This window comes from Trematomus bernacchii, unplaced genomic scaffold (genome assembly GCF_902827165.1).
Source record: "Trematomus bernacchii unplaced genomic scaffold, fTreBer1.1, whole genome shotgun sequence".
Classification (NCBI taxonomy): domain Eukaryota; kingdom Metazoa; phylum Chordata; class Actinopteri; order Perciformes; family Nototheniidae; genus Trematomus; species Trematomus bernacchii.
Window position 1 is genome coordinate 5325638 of NW_022987582.1, and position 6478 is coordinate 5332115.

Below are 6478 nucleotides of genomic sequence, written 5' to 3' on the forward strand. Positions count from 1 at the left end.
CAAACAAAAAAGCTTTTGAAATGTAGCTAGTTCGGTCACACGTGTTAGTCTGGCACATGGACATATTGGACATGTTGTTATGGGAACACAAAATCAAATGACCTGGCCCATGACCCACCAGACTGTTCAGCAGGGACATGCACAGATATTTTGGGGGGCAGGAGTTCAAGTGAGAAAAAGGGCACTTCCCATAATCATTTATAAAAAGATGTTTTAAAACAAAAAGTTAAATATAGTTGCACATCTCTGACTTACTGCCAATTTATTTTTAATACCCTCACACTAACGCAATTGTTTAATACTTAACAGAATTCTACAAAATAATCAGTTACAGACACAATGGTCTTATTTAGTATTTAGTAATTTTGTTATTTTGGTCTATTTTGCTTCCATGTTTTCTTTCGTTCTAATGGTAAGAAAACTTCAAAAAAACACATATAAATGGTGTTCATTTTACTACCCTGAATTCATCTATATAAAGCTAATCTGCATATTTAAACACAACATTTCAGGGGAAATGAATATTGTTCAGATGTTCGAGGAATACCCACTTCTTTATTTTTCTACTTCTCAAAAGAAATACGTTAATAGTATTATTGTACTTTTTTAGTTACTGCTGATTTCTTACAGCATTTTTTTATTTTGTTTATGTTAAAGACAAGTTTATCATTCATATCTTAAACACAAGGGGTCTTAGGGACAATGTGAAAAGGAAAGCAGTATTTTTATTTTGTAAGGGACAAAAAGCCCACTGCACTTTTTTACAAGAGACTCATTCATGCGACGCTGACGCCACCTTCTGGTCGAACCAATGGGGAGAAAAAATGTTGTTCAGCCACGGTTCTAATCGTTCTGGCGGTGTAGCCATATGTTTTAACAAATGTCCGGGAAGGTTGTCACTTTTAAGGCTGATGAGTTCGGTCATTGGCTTGTTGTGGTGTTAAATGTTGAAGGCGCCTTTTTTATTCTACTAAATGTCTATGGCTTTAATAATAATAACAAAAACAAATTGATGTTATCTGAAGTAACAGAGGTGCTCTCTGAATATAAGGAAAGATATCATACTTGTTTTGATGGGAGGGGATCTAAATCTGACACCTGATGAATGGCAAGACAGATGTCCTTCTAAATATAGTACTAATCAATGGAACACTATTTTACATGATTTTTTAAACTCCAACAGCCTAATAGATATTTGGAGGGACAGGAATCCAAATGTCAACCAATTTTCATGGATCAAACCAAATGGTAGTTGCAAATCTAGAATAGATGTATGGTTAGGAACCTCTGACATTTTCAAATATGTCTCAAACGTGTCTATTAGTGCCCCTTTGACAGATCACTGTGTAATAAATATTACATTAAACCCAGAAAATAGGACTACATTTAAAAAGGATTCTTGGAAATGTAATGCAGATCTTTTAAAAGATGAGGAGTTTATCAAAATGGTTAGAGACCTTATACAGACAATAAAAGAGGACAGGAGTATAAAGTTCTAGCAGTAGATGGGAGTATTTTAAATTCAAGGTGAGGGAGTTTTTCAATACAACATAGTAAATCCAAAAGTATACAACAAAAGCAGTATGAGATCCAATTGGTGCAGGAAATAAGTAATTGTTGCAGCAAGACTATAATGTCCGATGATGATAAAAGTAATTTCATTGGCCTACAGACTAAACTAGATGATTTATACATCAAAAAAAGCTCAAGGTGCTTATGTAAGATCCCGAGCTAAATGGGTAGAGGAAGGGGAGAAAAATACATCTTCAGTGGATTAGAAAAAAGGAGACAGGAGAAAAAAATGATTAGCACATTAATGATCAATGATATTGAATGTGCAGATTATAGAATGATATCTGAAGAAATGTATAACTTCTACTAAAATCTTTATTCCTCTGAATATTCTACTATTGATTTGGATATGTTTCTGGAAAGTATCGGGTCACATATTCCCAAAATAGACTTAGCTTTTAGAGAAATATGTGAAGCTGAGATTAGAATGACAGAATTAGATGAGGCGGTTAAGAGGATAGCAGTAGGAAAGGCACCAGAGGCCTGTACTACGAAGCCAGATTTTCGCTTAGCAGGCTAACTTCAGGGAAAACTCAGGGTTTCCGGTCCTACGACGCTGGTTCTCTTTTTAGCGTGCTAGATCTCCATGGTAACTTATGCTGAGCGGCTAACCTGCTCCGGAGCAGAGGCCTGAGGCCAGAGGCCTGTACTACGAAGCCGGATTTCCGCTTAGCGAGCTAACTTCCTGGATTTCCGGTCCTACGACGCTGGTTCACTTCTTAGCAGGCTAGATAACCGAGTGATTCTACAATTTAGGGTATATTCCATGTCCATTGATGTCCATTGATGATAATTATAATTATTCTAACTATTTTTTCAAAAATATCATATTTTGCCTATTATTGGAAAGCATGTTATAATATCACACAAACATTATGTGCATCCTATGCTTCATTTAGCTTGAAATGTGTCATGATGTTCTTAAATTGACAGATTTTCTCTGTCCGTTTTTCAGTTGAGGGTGTCTTGGTTTCAAAATAATGAATAAAAACCATTATTCATTTATTTCAAAAGTCTAAATACTAAAGAATAATAATATTTTTTTAATTGATTTCCTCCTTTAAATAATTAAAATATATGAATGTCCGCAAAAGTTCTGTCAACTATGTTAATACAACTGAACTCCCCCCTTTAACTCAAAAATGGTTTGTCCCAATATCATGTCACCAGCATCACATGATGCCATGTTCCTCTTTGGCAGACATTTTGAACACACTGTGGTGATTGTCCTCTAATTTTTTACAATATTTTATGTATAATAGCACATTGTCAATGAGTATATTAATTGACCATCAACAATGTTACGTACATTGTTATGGTTTACAATTGTTTAATGATTTTAATTAAATGATATGTTCAAATGTGATGTTAACCTGTTCAAGAAAATGACATGTGGTCATCCAGGCAAGGCCTACCATTGAAATGATGGGTCAAAATAGGGAAATTGTCAACTAGGTTACCTGTCAACTAAGTTACCCAGTACTGTAATAACTGTAGTAACTTAGTTGACAGGTAACCTAGTTGACCATTTGTATGACATGTAGACATCATTACACATCATTATCAATTGAATTTTGCACTTCTGCCTTGAAATAAACATAGTGCTGATGGTTAATAATGTGTCCAGTCAACTATGTTATTTGCGTCAAATGTTTGACTTTCATTGTCAACTATGTTGCACTTCATTTTTTCAAATTTAAAATATCTGAAATTGTGCTTCTGATATCCTTTATAGTATAATGTACATCTACACAGGTTGGAGTTTTACGTGACATCTCTTAAAACTATCAAAATGACCTGTATGGTAGTTTTATAATAAAAAATATCCCTATCCTTAATGGCAGTGCTGAACATATCACATGAAAAAACAAACGTTTAATACAATTTTTTTTTTTTTTTAAATCATTGGATATATGGTAGAATAGACTCAAGAGCCTTTCAAATTGGATTTTACTTGAAGTGCAGGACTTAATCAAATGATTGTAATGACATCAAGTTTGTCCGTAACATAGTTGACAAACTGAGTAGTGAAAACATCCTTTCCCTTAAAGGGCCCATGTCATGGCCATTTCCACTGATCATAATTACATTGTTGAGGTATACTAAAATAGATTTATACTGTGCAATTTTCCAAACTCACATGGTTTTCGCATACAGCATCTCTGTCAAGCATGTGTATTCAGCAGTATTCACTCTCTCCACTAAACGACTCGTTGGAGCTCTTGCCCCCCCCCTCCCTGTGAGCCTAGTGTGCTCCGATTGGTCAGCTTGGCCACTCTGTTCTGATTAGTCAACCACCAGAGAGGCTCCGCCCGCTTTTTTCGGGGAACATCAGTGTAATAATGGCGTCGGTACAGCTGATATTTTATACTAACTAACCGAACTGAACCTACAACTGTTGTTATAGAAGAGTGTGACGGCCCCAGGGCCTTTGTGCAGGTGTGTTGCAGGGCTTACGGTGGGGTGGAGCTGAAGAGGGTAATCAGCGCGATCACGGACACCTCCGTAGCCGGTGCTATTAATCCCAGCGGCCCGGAGTCTCTCTCCAAAGCGGCTGCAGAAGGACGAACTCGGCGATTCTCTCCCCTCGACCACCTATCTCTGCATTTACCACAATAAATGTGCCGTGGTTTTGTAAACTCGTGTATGTCTCCTTGCCTTTCCGTTGTGGCCTACGAGCCGGTCATAACAAAGAGTAAGTTATTTTTACCTGTAATAAACTACTACTGTTTGATGAGAAATCAAATCATGGTTTGCTATATATGAATGATATTTTATAGGAGCAAATAATTTAGGGAAGAAAGGATAGGCCTACTAAGTATTTCCATTCAACTTTATTTTTAGAAATGTACAAAATGAACATATATACACGGTATATCATCCATTCCTCCTCGCATCTTGCCTGCGCACAGCCGGTGCCTTTTAGCACGAGGCCTCAGTAGTAGTAGAAGTCCCGTCCCCGTCATGGATTGTCCGCCAGGATCTGGCTGGACGAAATCAAATGCAAATCACAAAATATTAGAGAAACTTAGTTGTTTTAGATTCGTTAGTAGTAGTTGTGGTAGGAGTGTAATGAACAGCTTGCCTGCTAATATGCTAACCTAGCTTTGTTTACCTTGGTAGCTAACACGATATGAACGTTAGCTTGGAGGAAAGGCAACTATAATGCAGTGTAATAAAACTACTATGAACAAAAGCTAGTGGTTCATATTAGGCTAACAATAACGTGTTTATAATTGCAATCGTATACGGGTATTCTGCTACGTTCGGTCATACAATGTAACTTGCATGAATACATTGTTTTGCGCTAGCATACAGCTAGCCTCGTTAGCTATACATGCAGTATATGTACTGTCACAATGTACGGTAAATCACCCGGAGTATACTGTATGAGTATTCCGTGTGTGTGACTGCAGACATTCTCCTGCCATGACAAACATGTAAGGCCATCTGCTGACATTGTAGTTGATATATTTAAACGCTAGCAACGTAGCATCACAAAAATGTTTTTCCGACCAAACCTAGCTCTAGCTCCGTGTGTTAGATCGGTTGCATACACGCTACGCCAGCTATAATGTAATTACGTTTCGCGACTGACCGCACGGCAAATCACCCGGAGTATACTGTCAATAGGTATTTTGTGTGTGAATGCAGACATTCTCCTGCTATGAGATACATGTATGCAAGACCATCTGCTGATATTAGAGTTGATATATGGAAACTCTAGCAACTTAGTTAGCACAGTTAGCACTGTGTCAATGGCTTAGCAGTCCAGTTTACACATTTAAACAGTCTTGTTTGATAAATACACAAATAACAATGCAAACTTACAGGTTGTGTACCCGGATCTTCCCCTGCTCCAAACGGTCCAAACAAGCTGTGCATATCCGGCCTCAAACTGGGCAATGTTTTGGAAGCTTTCGTCTGTGAAATGCCGGTTCTTCGAACCTCTGGAGGAACACGCCGCTGCTGGTGTGGCCATAGCTCTTCGGGATTGGTCCATTTCGTTCCGGGTACCGCATGACATCAGGCGGTACCCGGAACTAAATGGAAGACTCAAATGGGCAGTGACGTATCTCCAACGAGGCGTTTTGGGGAGGTATTTTCTGTGTTAGAGTTTTACTCGCTACAGGGTGTACTTTGAGGGTTTTGACTCTGCACACCGTTTACATGCATAAAAACCTTCATAACACACAAGGGGACGGGTAATAACCGGAAAAGCATGACATGGGAGCTTTAAAACACTAGAACCGCCAATCGGGTCAATTTGACCCAGAGCTGTTTTTTATTGTGTGTAACTTTTTTTCAATAAAATATTAAAGTCTTCCAGTCTGTGACTTTTCCTGAAAGTGTGTTATGTAGCACCCTATGTTGTTAAAAATTGTCAATATGAAGTCAGATTGAAGAAATCGCCCAAAAAATTGCCATTTATACCTATTTCCGCCCAGCGGGTCATATTGACCCCACCCCTTTTCATATAAACATGACGTGTTGCTATAGCAACGCCTTTTGTCTACTGCGGTTCCTTGATTGATTGATTGATTGAAAAGTTTATTAACAGCTTGTATATTGGGTACAGTACAGTACAGCTCAAAACATACAATTGTTAAGGGGATGCAGACCAGAGAAAGACTTTCGTCTTGTTTACATCAGGGTCCCCCATTTCCAATTCATCATATCATTTAAGACATATAAGACATATTTGACATACAGATGGCTTATTTACAATTTACATACAGGTGGTTTTTTACATACATTATAGATTGAGAGATAGATTGAGAGAGAGAGAGATAGATGGATAGATATATTGATAGATAGTTATAGATAGAGAGAGAGAGAGAGATAGAGACAGTAGGCTTGTTTGAGACAAGCGAGACCTGCGCAGACCTGCGCAATTGCGATCAAC